We start from the raw sequence: 19185 nt of genomic DNA on the forward strand, positions 1-19185 counted from the left end.
GGCTTCCCTTGTGTTTCAGATCTCTCCTTTTTGTAAAAAGCTGCATCCCATACAGCCGTGGTCACCAACCAGTAGATCGCGATCTACCGGTAGATCTCGGAGGCTCTAAGAGTAGCTCTTTAGCCCTCTCTGAACTGCGCGCCTGCGCAGTACATTTACATTAGTTTTCCCACTCACCGAGCAACAGCACAGGTGAGTAGCTGCGAGGAATGGTGGGAATTTTTTTTTAAAGTAGCAGTATAAGGATTGGGGATAGCAAGTGATGGAGAGGAGGAGAATAGAGAGGGAAGGGGCGGGGCGGTAGATCTTGGCTTGGTCTGTCATTTAAAAAGTGATTTTTGGGTGTAAAAAGGTTGGAGACCACTGCTTATACAACCACCTGTGATACTGAATTTCTTAGCATTGTGAAACAAGAGAAGGGCTTCCCCAGTAAAAACATCTGAACTGGAGTTGTGTGGGAAGTTAAATCTGGCTCCGTTCATATGCCACAAACTTCTAACGCTTCACGGTTCAACAAAATGTCCCTTTTCCAGGAAAACGAAGCAGACCTGCTGTTTAAAAAAGTAGTAAAGAAGTGTGATAAATATGATGCTGTTCTCAGTGACATTTTTCCAATCTGATTGCCATAAATAGGTTTGCGTAGATGTAACTGCATGAAAGTTGGGAAGCAAGTATGATGCATAATAGAAGAAACTCTGACTTAATTGTATTGGATCTAGTGTTCTTACTTAATTATGTTGGACCTGGAGGAACTCCCCACCTGCTATGGACAGGCGGCGGTAGGGGCTGCTCCGGCAGTTCCTGCTTGTGTTTGCATGACTGGAGAGGCAGTTTTTCGATGAGGTGTTGAGAAGGCTTACAGTAGAGAATTTTCCCCAGCTCATGGCCAATGTATGGACTGCAGAGGTTACTTTCGTCCACCCTTTCGCTCCATGCCCCGAAAAGGCACCATTCCAAACTCTGATCTTTGCTTACCATGTCATCGTGCTATTTGTAGTAGCAAGCTGATCCCGAAACGCCTCTTAAGCCTGGTTCGTTATATCGCTGTCTTTCTCCTCTCTGAACTTTGCCTTCAGGAAATGCTCAGGTTGATATTTTAAACCGAATGAAACTTGCCCGTGAAACTCCTAACCCTTTTATCTTCAAATAGCACATTCAGCAAAACAAGAGTCCCGTTGTAAAGGACTTCTGACTCTGCTCAGCCTGTTGATCTTTTATTTTTCGGTATCAGCAATTCTCAAACGCTGGATCGGGACATCAAAGTGGGTTATGACCATAGTTCCCACGACTGCGCAGCCGCCTAACAACTACCGTTGTGGGTTGACGCTAATGTCCCCTCTTAGCTGTGCAGCTGCCTAGTACTCCCTGTTGCAGGAATTAGGGCTGCGATTGCCAGGAGAGACACCTCTCTCCCCCAGCAATGGTATCTCCCTGCTGGGGGGTGTATCTCTCCTCTCCATGGTATAGTACTGCGTTGGACTGGCATCAGACCCCTTTCCCACAATGCCTGTTCTTACCTCTCTGGTCATCTGTTTGTGCTCTATTGCCCTGCTGTCAGATGACCAACCCTCAGACCTGTGCTTTTACGGTCTTTTTGAAATTTGAAAGTCCCCTTCCTGTTTGATCGGCAGTGCATGGTGTGTTCTCAGTGCATCTTCCCAGCTGGCCAGGCCTGCTTCATGAACCAGGAGATCCCCTACTTGCAGCCAGGCTGAGGTGCTGGACCTCATCAGCGTTTGGGGAGAGGAGGCCGTCCAGTCCCAGCTGCACGCCAGCTGTAGGGATTGATACCTCCGGGCACATGTCAAGATGCATGACTGAAAGGAGCCATGACCGAGATGCACTATAGAGCAAGCCCGAAGTGAAGGAATTGCGAAACGCCTACCGCAAAGAAGCTTGGTTCTGTGTGTTGCAGCTACCAGCACAGGGGCGGTCAGATGGTGAACAGAGTGTCGTTGCTTCTATTACTTCACGGTAATCTGCCTCACAGATCTTATTGAAAGTGTCATGCAGCTGCTGTGCCGTGAGTCTTCGCAAATTTGCTGGCCGAACAAATGTGGTCTTTTATCCCTGAAGGCTGCTATTAAGCTTATTAAGTTTATTACGCTTATTAAGTGTGCAGATGATCCCCAGCTGGGAGGGGTTGCAACTGCTTTGGAGGAGAGGGTTATAATTCAAACTGATCTGGACAAACTGGAGGAACGGTCGGAGGTAAACAGGATGAAGTTTAATAAGTACAAATGCAGAGTGTTCCACTTAGAAAGGAACAATCTGTTTCACACATAGGGAATGGGAATAGCGATAGAAATGTAGCCGTGTTAGTCTGGTGTAGCTGAAACAAAAAACAGGACTATGTAGCACTTTAAAGACTAACAAGATGGTTTAATAGGTGATGAGCTTTCGTGGGCCAGACCCACTTCCTCAGATCAAATAGTGGAAGAAAATTGTCACAATCATATATACCAAAGGATACAATTAAAAAAATGAACACACATAAAAAGGACAAATCAAATTTCAGAACAGAAGGGGATGGGGGGGGGAGGTAAATGTCCGTGAGCTAATGATATTAGAAGTGATAATTGGGGAAGCTATCTTTATAATGGGTAAGATAATTAGCGTCTTTATTCAAACTTGAGTGTAAAGTGTCGAATTTAAGCATGAATGACAGTTCAGAGGATTCTCTTTCAAGTGAAGTCTTAAAAGGCCTTTGAAGCAGGATGCAGGTAATCAAGTCGTTGAGACAATGTCCTTTCTGGTTGAAATGGCAAGAAACTGTTTTTTCTTTGTGATCCTGTCTAATATCTGTTTTGTGGGCATTGATCCTTTGGCGAAGTGTCTGAGACGTTTGTCCAATGTACATAGCAGACGGACACTTTCGGCACATGATTGCTTAAATTATATTTCTGGATGCTCAGGAATATGTGTTCTTGATCTTATAACTCACTTGGTTAGGTCCAATAATGGTATCAGCAGAGTGAATATGTGGACAAAAGTTGGCAACGGGGTTTGTTGCAAGGGAAGGTACCAGGGTTGGTATTACTGTGGTATGTCCTGTGGTTGTTGGTAAGAATCATCTTGAGGTTAGGTGGTTGTCTATAGGAGACTATGGGTCTGTCTCCCAGAGCCTCTCGGAGTTCAGTATCCTGTTCCAGTATACTTCCAGGGAATGGGAAGTGACTGTCTATGAAGGAGTCCTATAGAAAGGGATCCATAGGGGGGGGCAGAGGGGACCACAAGCTAAATATGAGTCAACAGTGTGACGTTTTTGCAAAAAAAGCCGACGTGATTCTGGGCTGCGTTAAAAGGAGTGTTGTGAGCAAGACAGAAGAAGTCATTCTTCCGCTTTGCTCTGCACTGACTAGGCCTCAATTGGAGTCTTGTGTCCCATTCTGGGCACCGCATTTCAAGAAGGAGCTGGAGATATTGGAAAAGGTCCAGAGAAGAGCAGCAAGAATGATTAAAGGTCTAGAGAACATGAGCTACGAAGGGTGACTGAAAGAACTGGGCTTGTTTAGTCTGGAAAGGAGACATGATAGCGGTCTTCAGGTATCCAAGAGGGTGTCACAAGGAGGAGGAAGAAAAATGGTTCTCCTTGGCTTCTAAGGATAGGACAAGAAGCAAGGGGATTACACTACAGCAAGGGAGGTTTATGTTAGACATTAGGAAAAACTCCCTAACTGTCCGGGTGGTTTAACACTGGAATAAGTTGCCGAGGGAGGTTGTAGAATCTCCATCTCTGGAGATATTGAAGAGCAGGTTGGATAGACATCTATCAGGGATGATCTAGACCAGCGGTTCCCAACCTTTTGCAGATGGGGACACATTTTGGCAATTCAGGAAGACGTGGTGACCTAAGGCAATTCAAAAACGGGAGGAGCGGAGGCAGAGCCATCTGGGGAGACACTTGGCCACCCTTTTGAAATGTAATGGTCAGGGCTCAACAAACCGCGGTGAGATCTGCTCGCCAGCCCCACACCGCGCATGCGCGCACCGCCGGTGAATGGAGCGAGCGGCTGAAATCTACTCGCCACAAGCGAGTAGAAACAGCGATTTGTCGAGCCCTGGTAATGGTGACCCATATTTGAGTCCCGACCCATGGGTTGGGAAACCCTGGCCTAGACGGTGTTTGGTCCTGCTGTGAGTGCAGGGAACTGGACTTGATGACCTCTTTAAGTCCCTTCCAGTTGTAGTGTTCTTTGTTCTTTTGCCTCTGTGACCTCAACTGAGAGGGGAGGGCAGCCATCGCTGCACAAAGACAAGCCGTGTATGGTCCCGGACAGAACCCACAGTCGAGTGAAGGAGCCTCATTTGCTTCCCTGCTCACCCTAAGCAGTACAACGTCATGCAGGATGAACACCGCCTCTTGAAATTAGTGGCCGTTACGAAGTTTTGAGTCCCCCTGCAGGGTTCTTCCCAAGTGCACAGCATGTAGGACGGCCATGCGCAAATGAGAATCTCTTCCCCGATGGTGAACTCACCATTGTGGGGTTCCTGTATCTTATGTGGGCTCACTCTGACAGAGCACGCTAAGTATGTGAACAGTGCAAGTCTTTGAAAAGGATTGGGCCAGTTCTGTGTCTTAACAGTAGACCTATCTGAAACATGGCAATTGTGCCTTGATACAGCTGACCGAGGCATGCCCGTCTGAGGTCTTAGTGGCTGAGAGAGGCCAGGAAGTGCCCATGAAAGATTAGAGAGGAGTTTGTGCGTGAGGTCTTGAGTTACGCGGCTGCCGGACACACAAATGAACGACTGGAAGGACGATGAGAGGCGGGAGTCTACGGCGAGCACGGTGCGGCTCTTCAACATTATGGAGCAGCTGCCAGGCTGGCACTCCCTGTAGCTGGTGTCCTAAAATTGGTTTCCGTACCTCCCTCGTCACCGCTAATGCAATTTGGACACCGCCCTGTCTCTGGGCGTCACCCGCCCACCCACGCAGACTCCCACAGGCTCCCGATGCATTCGGTGCCCATCACCCAGCTGATGGAGGATCAGGGAAATCTAAGAGGCCGCATGCGTCGCCCTGCTCCCATTGGCATGGGTGGTGCATACAGGTAGTGCACGGTGCCGCGGTGGTAGCTTCCAGGAGCCGTGTGAGATCAGGACAAGGTGGAAGCCTTTCTTAACCCTGCTCTGCTCCCAGTCAGGAGCTGCCTGAGGTAAGCGGCACCCGGCTGGAGCTGGCACCCTCACCCCCACCCCACTGAACTCACGGCCCCCTCCCATAGCCCGCACCTCCACCCGGAGACTCTGCCCACGGACAGAACTCCCTTCCAGACTCCACAACCCCTCATGGTGCACTCCAGATGCCTTAGTCCCAGTCTGGAGTGTAGGTGGAAGCTCTAGGCCTCTACGTTCCCCTGTGGGGCTGTTTGGGGCCCACAACTTATTTTTGTTAAGGATCTTTGGCCCCCGTAGGGAGAAAATTCCCCCCCTTTGATCTATTGGTCAGAAAGTGAAATGGACAAGCAGTACTTACTTTTTTGGGTCACTGCTTACACAAATTAAGAGTAAAAATTCTTGTCCACGTAACTTGTATTTAACACGTAACTTGTATTTAACAGTCTAAGGCTGTCTCCACGTAACTTGTATTTAACACGTAACTTGTATTTAACAGTCTAAGGCTGTCTACACTGCAGGGTTTTTCCAGGATACCAGAGGTATCCAAGAAACCCCCCGCTGCGTCCAGGGAACACGTTTGCTCTTCCGCTTTTTCTTGAGGACGAGTAAACGCGCTCTTTCGGGAAGCCCTGTATTCCTCGTTCCATTTTCGTTCCATAGTTTTCTGAAAAAACTATCGGAAAAAGCTGCGCCAATTGCAGAGCACACTTTGCATAACTTTTTTCCATAGATCCCTGCAATCTAGACATAGCCAAAGTGAATGTTTATTGATGGACAAAATGCAGGGACTTTTGTAATTACATTCACACACTTGCTTTGTGAGGGAAAACCCCACCCCACAACTAGGAAATTTAACTACGGATAACCATGTAGTATCTGGGCATAGTCAGGTACCAAAATAAGGTTACCTTGTTCTTTGGGTTGTGTGCGCGAAAGCTCATGATACCATCTATATGTTTTCCCAGTTACAGACTAACTCGGCTCCCCTTCTGAAACTTTTGCCCTATTCTGTTACGAATAGGACCTGGAGCCCTTACGAGTGGTGAATCTCTATGGTAAAGTCTTTGTATAAATCCTATATTTTATTTTGTTTGTGGGCATTTACAGGGCCCGACAAATCAGTGAATCTACTCACCCGTGGCAAGTTGTTCACCGGCGGTGCGCGCATGTGGGTCTTGCGCATGCGAGTCTTGCGCATGCGCAGTGCGGGGCTGGCATGTAGATTTTGCCACCGTTTGTCAAGCCCTGGGCATTTAGATCAAATCTGTAAATTCTCCTGCTAAGAGAGAGCTCTCACTCTGTTCTCTTGATATTCTGGAATGGGCGAGTGTGCTTTTTACGACTCTGTTCAGAAACATGCTACAGAGCATAGGCAGCGAATGCAAAATGTTGATGATCCAAGCCTGTTGCCTGAAGCAGGGAGGAAAGTCACCAGGCCGAAGAAAATCTGGTCTGAGCCAGTCTTGTGGGACTCTTGACACAGTTTCTTTTTCTTCTGGGTGTGTAGTAACAGTTCTGCTTAGGCATGTAAGCGACCAGTTGCCAATCTGATAAGCAAATGCTTATCGGATAGTTGACTAGTAACTCAAGAGTGGTCAGGGTTCTTGCTAGATTTCAATGGCGGAGGTGCCCTTATCGATTAATCCAGTAGTCGATGCAAATTACATCAACTGTTCGATTAGTAGAATAATCTAAATTTAACATCCTTAGTTCTGCCACCGTTAGTCCTGTTTTATGAGGCGTAGAACATGTAGCAGGAATGTCATGTCAAGCCTCTTCCTACCATATTGCTCTTCTTCGGGATTCCTCCATCTATAGGAGTAGCATCGTGTAATGCTGTGAAAAGAGATCCTGTCTGTTCTTTTAAGTCTGTCTTCCCCATTCCTCTCCACTCTTTGTAGGAAACAATGACATTGGATTGGTTACTTTTGAAGGCAGTTGAAATAGAAGTAAATCCCATTCTTTTCCTTTCATTGCCAATGGCATAATCGTTAAGGTTTTAAAACCCACCACCCACCCAGCCAAGTACAGTAGACTTCCGATAATCCGGAACCTATGGGACCTAGGTGGTGCGGATTATCAGATATGCTGGACTATCAAGAGGTACTATAAGATGGTTATATATATACTGTATACATTATATACTGTGTATAAAGTATTCTTAACCCTTTTTATTGTACATACTGTATCCAGTATACTGTAATGTTTTAGTTTTTTTAAGCCTTTTTTACCCTTTTTGCTCAGTTCAGCTGCTGCCGCTGTTACCTTGTGACTCATTTTTTGCCAAAGCTCACTCACTAGGCTCTTGCCATTTTGATGCCGGACTATCAGGAGTGCCGGACTACTGGATGCCGGACTATTGGAGTTTTACTGTAGCTGGTTGTAGACCTGAAAGACTGGATGGGTCAGAGGCAATCAGGAAGAGCTCAGTCAAATTTGGAAGGCTTCCTTCATACCCAAAAGCGCTGGAAACTAAACTTAACAAAAAGTAAAATTGCCTCGATTCTCTAGAAACTGGGTTTCGCATCCACTCTAGAATGTTTTTTTTCCTTTGACTTCTTTGAGTGTCTTTTTTGCAAACCTAGTGCTTAACACGTGCAGGGTTTTTAATATATAACTTATGTGCTGGCAGACTTTTTCCACTGAACATCTTCTATAGAGAAGGTTGGCTGCATCCAAAAAAAATGGCTGTTAATTTTCAGACAAGTCATCATGTTAGACCGTTCCAGCAAAAAACGACCAGCCTGGGCACCATAAACACTAAAAAATTTATTAGCTCCTAAGTAGATTCCTGCATGGATACACAATTGGTATCTGCACCCTCATTTGTATCCACAAAAAAGAGCTGCGGATATCTGCATCCATATTCACAGATGCAGATACCCACGGATATAAAGTGGATATCTGCCGATTTGTAGGTATACGCTTCTGTGAATTGCAGCTCACTTTGTCAGATGCATGAAGTGAAAGGATTAGATGCCGGGGATTTATACATACATACCAAGAAAAAGAGTAAAACAATTGTTTAATTTAAAACATTAAGGCTGTGTCTAGACTGGCAAGTTTTTCCGCAAAATCATCTGCTTTTGCGAAAAAACTTGCCAGCTGTCTACACTGGCCGCTTGAATTTCCGCAAAAGCACTGACGATCTCATGTAAGATTGTCAGTGCTTTTCCGGAAATACTATGCTGCTCCCGTTCGGGCAAAAGTCTTTTTCCGAAAGACTTTTGCGCAAAAGGGCCAGTGTAGACAGCACAGGACTGTTTTCCGCAAAAAAGCCCCGATCGCGAAAATGGATATCATTTTGCTTTTGCGGAAAAGCATCCTGCCAATCTAGACGCGCTTTTCCGAAAATGCTTTTAACGGAAAACTTTTCCGTTAATAGCATTTTCGGAAAATCATGCCAGTGTAGATGTAGCCCATATGTTTCCATTGCGAACACTGCAGCAGCATTTGATTTCACACGTCCTTTTATCTAAGCGAAGGGGGAATGTAAGAAGTATAAATGTCATAATTGGCAAAAAGTGAGCTGAATGGTTAAAGATTTCAGTTTTGACTGGGAATTGTAAACATCTGCGGCTTTGGGAACTCATTTCCTTTATCCTTTACAGTTCTTTTACAACTCATAATACACATTTGCTAAAATCCGATCAGTCTCTTTAAGCCTGTAGCTGTTTAAAAAATTGGCTTTTTTGCACTTCTGTAGATCTCAGAGCAGCGCAGCTCTGGTGAAGTAGGTAAGAGTTAATGCTCTGAACAGATTAGCAAATGTGCACTGTCCAAAGTCTGTCTGATCTGAGGCTACAAACCAGATCTCTCAATTCTTTGCTTTAATCAGGATATATCTTTTCATCCTCTTCACTACTTTTCCCCCCCTCACTCTGTCATTATGTCTGTTTACATTAGACTTGTCCAAGCATCTGCGAGGTAGTTTGGTAGTCATTCTTTTTCTTCCGGTGGGTTGAGAGCTGCGAGCAATCCAGAAGATTTCTTCAAAAACGTTTCCAACAAAAAAATTAGAATCCTGCTTTGTGTTGTCTTGGCTTAAACAGTTTAAATTCCAAGCAGTATCTCTGACTTCAGTGAGTTGAGCAGTTTTGCTTCCACCCAGGGTTAGTTGTGACACTTCCCTGTGCAACTGAAAAATAACGGACTTTTTGGCTGTGAAGTGGGAACAACCGGAAAGAGGTTTGAGGCAGAGTTTTTGGTCTGAACACACATTCCAAAATAAAAACATTGCAATTCTGAAGTAAAACAATAACCCCGTTGATTTCCTGCTTATCTTTTTTCCCTTTAGATAGGCACGCTTTTTACCAGCATGCTTCACCCCCTCCCACAATTCACCACGTGACTATTGCAAAATCTTGTCAGGGATAAACTTTTTGAAACAGTGACTTAGGTTAGTATGTCCCATGTTCAGAAGTGACTTTAGCCTGGTCTACACTACAAACTTAGTTGAATGGAAGCGGTATTACATTGACCTAATTATGCGTGTCTGCCGCATCCCTTGGGCCAACATAACGTTCCTGTCACGTTAACTTAATTATTCCACGTCCAGGGAGGACAGGTGGGTGGTAGCTCTGTTCTCCCTGAGAGCCAGGAGCTGCTTTTAAGGCCAGACCTCAGCAGGGCCCAGAACAGCATGGTGGTAGTGCCAAAAAGTGAATTTTATCTGCTTTCCAGAGGCTGTTCTAACTATGCAGCATGCACTTTCTGGAATAGGCTGTTTATCTGCACTAAGATTTAACTGTTTAAATTCTTTAAAACTCTGCATTGCAGAGAGGCAAGGAATTCCCCGAGGGGTAGTAGCTGTGCCAACACAATGATGAAGTGTAGATTAGACTCCTTAGTGTCTTCAGACTGACCAGTGGAATTCCTTAGTTAAAGGAAAATGCAGGACAATGTAGCACTTTAAAGACTAACAAGATGGTTAAAGGATTACTCTAAATAGCGAGGCCTTTGATTCTGTATGGGGGAACTTGCGTTCACTTTCAGAAGCTGTTGAAGTGTAGAAGAGTAAATTTTTCAGTGACCTGTGGTTTCGCAAGTGTTCCGAAAGTGGCTTTTAAACCTTATTTTCCAGTAAATATGATCGTCACGTGGCAATTTCTGCTCAAACAGAAGAAGCACTACTTCTTGGTACAGAAGAGATTTATGTTGAAAATGGGCTTCTGTCAACGGTAATCCAACTGCAAGAGAAGTCTCCCTAGATTTCAATGGAATATCTAGAAAAAAAAGCCAAGACACTGCATCTGACGAAGTGGGTCTTTGCCCACGAAAGCTTATGCTCCAATACATCTCTTAGGGTACATCTAGACTACAGGGTTTTGTCGACAGAAGTTTTGTCGGCAGATACTGTCGACAAAGCTTCTGTCGACAAAGAGCGTCTAGACTACATCCAGTTCTGTCGACAAAGCAAGCCGCTTTGTCGACATAACAGTGTGGACGCAAAGGACAGTGTAGATGCAATAATGCCTTCTATCGACAGAACTCTGTCAACAAAAGGCGTTATTCCTCGTAGAATGAGGTTTACATGCGTCGACAAAACTCCTGAGTTTTGTCTACGTTATGTCAACATAACTCAAAGGCAGTGTGGACACAGGTATAGTTTTGTCGACAAAAGTCCACTTTTGTCGACAAAACCCTGTAGTCTCTACAGGTACTACAGGACTCCTTGTCTCTTTAAACAATACTTAGTGTGCGTTAATAAATGTTCTTACGTAGGGAGGGAAAAGGAGATGATTATAGAAGTACTTTCTCACTCAGTCACTACTTTGTCTTGTTCTGCTGTTGGAATACATCATTTATTTGTCCATAGTGTTCAAAGATTAGAAGTTGAATGAAAACTGTGACTTAGATTGTAAGCATTTCGATGCAGGGGCTGTCGTTTTGTTTAGTTTGTACAGCCCGCAAGTGAAATGCGGTTCTGGTTCATGAGTAGGTAAAAGAAATCAAGGTGTACCAAGTTGGCTTTCCTTACATTTGTAATTGTGAAAATCTTGAAAGCATCCTTTATTGTGGACTGTAATTCTGTGTAGTATTGCATTAAATAGATGGTGTTTGAACACACTGAATAAAGACTTACATCCACTGTAATCCCCAGGTCCTTTTCTGCAGAACTGCTACTTAGCCAGTCGGTCCCCAGCCTGGAACAATGCTTGGGATTCTTCTGTCCCAAGGGCAGGACTCTACACGGGTCCTTGTTGAACCTCATCCGATTTCTTGTGGCCCAATCCTCCAATCTGTCTAAGTCACTCTGGATTTTATCCCTGCCCTCCAGCGTATCTACCTCTCCCCCTAGCTTAGTGTCATCTGCAAACTTGCTGAGCGTGCAACCCATCCCCTCATCCAGGTCATTAATAAAGACGTTGAACAAAACTGGCCCCAGAACTGAACCTTGGGCCACTGATCCTTTGCAGGTTTCCAAAATGGGTGGAACGATAAATAATGCCAAGGCCGGGTTATGGATTCAGAGCCAAGTGGGTTGCGTTGTAAAATGGCAGAAACCAGCTGTGCATTTTCATGGGGGCGAATGAATGTATCGAGGAACTAAGATTGTGGGCTATACTTGAGCATGTTCTCTGGGAAGCTGGGACTCTTGAAAAAGATTTGGAGGTTTGATCCATAGCCAGTTGACCAGCATTTCCCTGTAGGCCCAAATGTGACTAGAGACGTTATCGTTTTGGGAACGTTGCTCATGGCCTGGTGAGGGACGTAAAATGACTGGTGGATTATTCGCCTTTTCTGTACGGATGTCCTGATCTGCCTTAACAGGGCTCTGAAGGCAAGGATCACAATGAGTCTAGATAAGGACGCCCAGAACCTGTTTGAAAAACAAAGTGGGGGAACCGGTTAGCTTCAAAGTGCCTGTCTTCATTAAGAGGCACGTCTCGTTTCCCCGCTCCTAGTTTTGTCATGTTAAAAGAAAACACTTCTGGCACCCTTCATGGAGAAGGTGGGATGTCGCTTGCCAGAGACTGGCTGGGAAGATCAACTGCCAGCGTGAGAGAGAGAGAGAATGACTCTGTGGAGGAAGTCTAAAGCAATTGGGCCTTCTCGGATCCAGGGAACGGTAACACGTCGGGGAAAGCTGATACGATTTATAGGTAGGGTGGGGAACCTTTTAACACTCATGCCACTCACAGAAATGCTGGACTTTAAGGAGGATGTCTGGTCACTGTATAAATGACTCACATTTCTTTTGGAGGAAGAATTTCAGGGTATCATCCTAAATGAGGCCTGCTAAGGAGGTCATAGGTTAGTACTGAGAACAGCAGTCCTCAAATTGTGGGATGGATCCTCCCCACTTAGGGGACTTGGAGGAGAGGTAGGGTGTGTTTGGCAGGGCCCAGACCCTTAGGGGTGGGGATCAGGCACCGCTCCGCCCTGATCTCGAAACTTAAAGCAATGCGAGTGCCAGGAAACCGGGGTGTGCCTGGAATGGGGTTGCTTCTCGTAAAACCAAACAGAAACGAGACTGAATCACCAGGCAGGTAAAAGGAGGTGGCTGGAGGCGCCTCCCTCCCCTGGGGCTGCTCCAGTCCCGAGCCTTCCCCTCCCGATTCATAAGGGGACGTTGTTGGCTGTTCCCGTTCCTCACTATCAGGGAGCAAAGGGAAGGTGCACAGTTTGCTGCATTCCATTCTCACCGCAACCATGACTTCTGCACCCCTCACACCACCTGCACGAAGCCCCTCCTTACCCCAGCCCTAATTTCTGTATTCCTCTAGACCAGCCGTGGCCAACCCGCGACTTGTGAGCCACATGAGGTTCTTCCCCCTCCCAAAAGCATGGCTCACGAAGCCGCCCCTACACACCTGAAAACAGCCCCTGGCTCCGTGTGCCGTCCGGCGCGGCCATTCAAAATGGCGTCTTCAAGATGGCAGCAGCCGGCGGGAGCCTGATGTGGCCAAAAAGCCTTTAATCATGTTTCTTAAAGGGACAGTCCTTTGTTTTTAAAAAAAAACGCAGCTGGGGGTGGCTGCTGCTTCTTTTTTTTTTTTCTTCGTCAACTTTTCCTCCCCAGCTCTTTGCGCTACATGCACAACTATTTTGGCTCTTTCGCTGTAACAGGTTGGCTACCCCTGCTCCAGACCCTTAGTCCTGCACCCCCCCATATTCACACCCCCTGCCCTGAAGTCTGCAACGCCTTGCCTTGACTCCTGCACTCTCCTCCACACTGAAATTTCTTAAATTTCTCCCTCCCCCAATCTCCTGCCCTGTAAAAAATGTAAGTTACTTTCACCCCCGGAACTGAATCAAGATGAGCCAGGAACATAGGAGGATCCCGGGGTAGGATTGCTTCTCAATAAACCTTGCAGAAAAGAGCTAAAACGGAGACATTTGGAGTGCGGCTCTGTTTTGGTACCGCTCCAATCAATGCGGAAGGTTTGAAAACTAGAATATAGGTAGTCCCTGACTTACAAACGCATGGACGTACGACCAGCCACACTTACAACCAACCTCCCACTAAGCGCGGCCCCGACTTACGAACAGTGTGGTCCCATTGAAATGAATGGGGTCCAAACACATCGAGTTACGACCAAGTGCTTGGAATGTAACTCGTTCGTGTACAGTGTTATTGGAAATGGACTATAGCCCCCTTTTGTCAAAACATAGTGAATGATAAGATTGGAGAGAGAGAGAGAGAAAAAATAAATTGGATGGAATTCCCCAATTACGGACTTGAGCAACGTTGGGTAAATCTCTGGGACCAACCAGACAGCCAATACAGGACGAGGGACCCCGTGACGGTAGTGACGTGGAGTGGGTTCTTTAGGGCAGTGTTTCGCAACCAGTGGTACGAGTACCCTCGGGGTACTCAAGAAGTCTGGGGGGGTACGTTAACACAACTGAAATTTGGAGAAAACTGAATTTATATTTACAGCGCTTTTTTTTGGTACTTTTTACACCCAAATATTTCACCGCTTGCACAGCTACAATTCAGTTGTTTAAACAAACGTGTTGCAATGGTAGAAAAAAAATGTATGTCTGAAAACCGTAGGTACTGGGGGTACTTCTAATTTTTTTTAAAGTCAGTATTTTATAAAAAAGGTTGAGAAACACTGCTGTAGGGGATACAGCATTTGTCAGGGGACCTCAGGGTTGGGGGCTCCCACTGGGAGCAGCCAGCCAGCCTACACTAGCTCACGCAGCGATGGACCTGGCTCCAGCGCTACGAAAAGCAGGATAAGGGACCCTCTGAAGGTAGGGTGGGTAAATCTGCTAGTGTGTTCTAAATTTAAAGAACACAAATCAGTGCTTTCTAAAGATGTTCGAGACGGAGTACAATACGGCCATGTCCATATACAAAGCGCGTTAACAATAAAAACGTATTTAACTTGGGAATTTTAAAGTAACGATTTAATACAGAATACTCATTTACAGAGTTCTGGGCACTGCATTTCAGGAAAGATGTGGAGAAATTGGAGAGGGTCCAGAGAAGAGCAACAAGAATGATTAAAGGTCTAGAGAACATGACCTATGAAGGAAGGCTGAAAGAATTGGGTTTGTTTAGTTTAGAAAAGAGAAGATTGAGGGGGGACATGAGAGCCATTTTCAGGTATCTAAAAGGATGTCATAAGGAGGAGGGAGAAAACTTGTTCATCTTGGCCTCTGAGGATAGAACAAGAAGCAATGGGCTTAAACTGCAGCAAGGGAGGTTTAGGTTGGACATTAGGAAAAAGTTCCTAACTGTCTGGGTGGTCAAAAACTGGAATAAATTGCCCAGGGAGGTTGTGGAATCCCCATCTCTGGGGATATTTAAGAGTAGGTTAGAGAAATGTCTACCAGGGATGGTCTAGACAGCACTTGGTCCTGCCATGAGGGCAGGGGACTAGACTTAATGACTTTTCGAGGTCCCTTCCAGTCCTAGTAGTCTATGATTCTGTGAAGCTGTATACTGAATTTGGTGGGCCTAGCTCTTACTGCGTAGGAGGCGCTCTTGAACAAACAGATTTGCAGTACAGGCAGTCCCCGGGTTACATGAATCCGGGTTACATCGGATCCCTACTTACAAACGGGGTGAGGCAACCCCGCACTAGCTGCTTCCCCCCAGCAGACCAGGGAGACGCGGAGCGGCTTTTCTCAGCAGACACCTCAGCTTGAGAATAAAGGACTGAGGGAAGTGAGGTGTGGGAGAATAAAACTGAGCTCTGGAGAAATGTTTGGCTAGAGTTTCCCCTACAATATGTACCAGTTCCGACTTATTCAACTTAAGAACAAACCTACAGTCCCTATCTTGTACGTAACCCGGGGACTGCCTGTACACATTTCAAGAAAGAGGTGGAGAAATTGGAGAAGGTCCAGAGAAGAGCAACAAGAATGATTAAAGGTCTAGAGAACATGACCTATGAAAGAAGATTGAAAGAATTGGGACCCATTTTGACAATTCAGGAAGACTTCGTGACCCAAGACAATTAAAAAACGGGTGGAGAAGGGGTGGTGGTCAGAGCCACCTGGGGAGATACTTGGTGACCCTTTTGTTGTAATGGCAACCCATATTTGGGTCGGGAAACCCTGGTCTAGACAGTACTGGGTCCTGCCATGAGGGCAGGGGACTGGACTCAGTGACCTCTCGAGGTCCCTTCCAGTCCTATGATTCTATGTTAGTTGGCACATACTAACCTGGGGATTTAGGGCTTGTGTATACAGTGTGGCCCTGAAAATTCCCCAGGGTGTGTTAATGTAGCAGTAGACAAACCCTCATGCAGTGACCGTAAAAAACCCAACAAGTTAGGTATGTTCGTCTCCCTAGAGTGTCATTCGTAGAAGCCACTGAATGAAATGCAAGTTAATGAATAACACGTAGAGTTTCATTCTCCCCTGTGATAGAAAAAAGAGCCATCTCATTCTTGGACATGCTTGAGAGCCAGCCAAGTAAAAACTTACTCATGCTTCCAGTGCTCAAACAGCTGCGCTCCGGTTGCATTCGCAGGGCCAGCCAATCAGCAGGGTGCACAAAGCTGCACTGGTGTCGGTTTTCAGAAGGAAGGGGAATGCACAGAAGCGTGGCTCCGGGTGGCATACGAGAGAGGGAACGGAGCCGTCTGTAGTGAAGAGGAAGGGTTGTAGCAAAAGGTCATACCTCTGAAAATTTTAGCAAAGAATAGTGCCACTTTTAAAGACTTGCATCTGACAAAGTGGGTCTTTGCCCACGAAAGCTTATGCTCCAGTACATCTGTTAGTCTCTAAGGTGCTACAGGACTTCTTGTCGCTTTTAAAGACTGTTATTCGATCACGATTTTTATCATGTTAGGAGGCAAACAGTAAAAGCGGATCCCAAATCCACCCGCAAAATGTCCAGTCTTTTTCATAATACTACAACCTGCCTACATACTCCGTTTTCACCAGCAGCCGAAGAGAGACGTTTTTATCTCAACTCCCGTTTTCAGAGAAGTTGGAGGTATGTACAGCTGGTTTTCAGCAGACTTCTCACTTGAAACAGATACTAGGTGTATTTGGTAGCTACACGCATTGCTAAGGTGGACTGATATGTTCCTGCTTTTGTTTGCTTGTCGCTTTTCAAAATTTGAGCTGTTCAGGCTGAAATTTTTAAAGTTAAGTGGCTGCTTCAGGCTGATCTAGATTTGTAAGAATGTAAGAATGGCCAGACTGGGTCAGACCAACAGTTCATCCAGCCCAGTGTCCTGTCTGCCGACAGTGACCAATGCCAGGTGTCCCAGAGGGAGGGAACACAACAGGGAATCGTCATGTGATCCCTTCCCTGTTACTCACCTCCAGACAAACAAAGGCTAGGAACACCATTCCTACCCATTCTGGCTAATAGCGATTAATGGACCTAACCTCCATGAATCTCTCTAGCTCTTTTTTGAACCCTGTTAAAGTCCTAGCCTTCACCACATCCTGTGGCAAGGAGTTCCACAGGCCGACTGTGCAAAAAAAAAAGCTTCCTTTTATTTGTTTGAAATCTGCTGCCTATTAATTTCATTTGGTGACCCCTAGTTCTTATATTGTGGGGAATACGTAAATAACTTTTCCTTATTCACTTTTTCCACACCAGTCATGAATTTATAGACCATGATTTTTTTTATTCGTTCGTTCATTTGTTTTAAGGGTTCAACAACAACAGTTTAACCATTCGGAGAACAAAATTAGGAAAAACGTTACAAAAGTACTCTGCTTAGAAAGGAACAATCCGTTTCGCATATACAGAATGGGAAGCGACTATCTAGGAAGGAGTCCTGCAGAAAGGGATCTAGGGGGCATAGTGGACCACAAGCTGAATATGAGCCAACAGTGTGACGCTGTTGCAAAAAAAGCAAACATGATTCTGGGAAGCTTTAACAGGAGCAAGACAAGAAGAAGTCTGCTCTGCACTGATTAGGCCTCAGTTGGGGTTTTGTGTCCAGTTCTGGGCACAGTTCAGGAAAGCTGTGGCGAACTTGGAGAAGGTCCAGAAAAGAGCAACCAAAATTATGAAAGGTCTAGAGAACATGAGCTATGAAGGAAGGCTGAAAGAATTGGGCTTGTTTAGTTTAGAAAAGAGAAGACTGAGAGGGGACACACTAGCTTTTTTCAAGTAGCTAAAAGGGTGTTATAACAAGGAAGGAGAAAAATTGTTCTTGACCTCTGAGGACAGGACAAGAAGCAATGGGCTTAAACTGCAGCGAGGGAGCTTTAGGTTGGACATTTAGGAAAAACTTCCTAGCTGTCTGCATGTTTAAACACTGGAATAAATTGCCTAGGGAGGTTGTGGAATCGCCATCACTGAAGATATTGAAGAGCAGGTTGGACAGACACCTGTCAGGGATGATCTAGACCTGTGGTTCTCAACTGGTGGCCCATGGTGACTTTTTCGGTGGAACATTGTCCAAAGTCACACGGCGTGGGCAGGCACCAAAAATCTGTTAGTAAGAAATACATTTCAAATCAAAATGGTCGTTGTCTGCTCTTTTATATCTTGTCTCAAAAAGGAGGTGGTCCACGAAAATTTTTGGATTGGCCCGGTGGTCCGTGGACTGAAACGAGTTGAGAACCTTTGGTCTAGACGGTGCTTGGTCCTGCCGTCTTGATGCCCTGTTGAGGTCCCTTCCAGTTCTCGCATTCTATGAGTCTATACAAACGCTTAAAATTGTGTCGAGACACTCTAGTGTTGTGGAGCAGAGATGCAAAATCTGGCAGGGAAGTGCCTTTTGTCATTGTTGAGAGAATCCACTCAAATGTGTCGGAGTTGTAAGCTTCTGAACGTTTTCATTTGCATGTGCTCGGTAGAAGTGAGTTAGAGGCTTGCAGCAAAACTGTCTGAATATTCCGGCTTCACTGAGTATGTGCTATCCTCCAAGAGCTGACTGGCCATTCTCCGATCTGAGGGTGAGCAGAATTAGGTGAGGGAACATGCTGATTTTGTGTGCTCCAGCCCTGCAGGCGTAGGGTGGAGGGGGCAGAGAATAGTGCTGGTGAACCAACGTAGACTCCCCAATGTTAGGGGGGCCTTGAGCGTTGGGGGCTGGATCCAGGGAAGCCGGGGGCTGGATCGGGCCCCTTAGGTTCTCCACTCCTGCTTTAGTGGCTGAACCACAAGAAAGCTGTCAACCTCTTCAATGTCCTTTGGCTTATGGGTTAGTGGCCTGTGCAGTAAATCTGAAGACCAGTGTGCAGCGGCGGTCGAAAAGGCAAATAGGATGCTAGGAATTATTAGGAAAGGGATAGAAAATAAGACCCAGAATATCTTACTGCCTCTGTATAAAACTATGGTACGCCCACATCTTGAATACTGTGTCCAGATGTGGTCTCCTCACCTCAAAAAAGATATTTTGGCCTTGGAAAGGGTTCAGAAACGGGCAACTAAAATGATTCGGGGTTTGGAACGGGTCCCATATGAGGAGAGGTTAAAGCGACTGGGACTTTTCAGTTTAGAAAAGAGGAGACTGAGGGGGAGATAGGATAGAGGTCTATAAAATCATGAGTGGTGTGGAGAGGGTGAATAAAGAAAAGTTATTTATTAATTCCCTAAATAGAAGAACTAGAGGACACCAAAGAAAATGAATGGGTAGCAGGTTTAAAACTAATAAAAGAAAGTTCTTCACACAGCGTGTAGTCAAC

The 19185-nt window shown here is 45.7% G+C and overlaps 1 protein-coding gene across 13 annotated transcripts in view; it reads left to right on the plus strand.

Moving 5' to 3' along the window:
* The first annotated feature begins 346 nt into the window (after positions 1-346).
* The window catches only part of MTMR3 (myotubularin related protein 3), a 101061-nt gene continuing 82222 nt past the window's right edge, over positions 347-19185 (plus strand). For 5 of the 13 annotated variants that reach the window (XM_075917018.1, XM_075917024.1, XM_075917019.1 and 2 more), the window contains exon 1: positions 16201-16525. The gene's annotated coding sequence lies outside the window, so the exon portion shown is untranslated. Of the gene's footprint in view, positions 1975-5140; positions 5160-16198; positions 16526-19185 lie in introns of those variants that run through there. The other 8 variants (XM_075917015.1, XM_075917022.1, XM_075917021.1 and 5 more) reach the window with 5 other exon arrangements.

Source organism: Pelodiscus sinensis, unplaced genomic scaffold, assembly GCF_049634645.1.
Source record: "Pelodiscus sinensis isolate JC-2024 unplaced genomic scaffold, ASM4963464v1 ctg67, whole genome shotgun sequence".
Taxonomy (NCBI): domain Eukaryota; kingdom Metazoa; phylum Chordata; order Testudines; family Trionychidae; genus Pelodiscus; species Pelodiscus sinensis.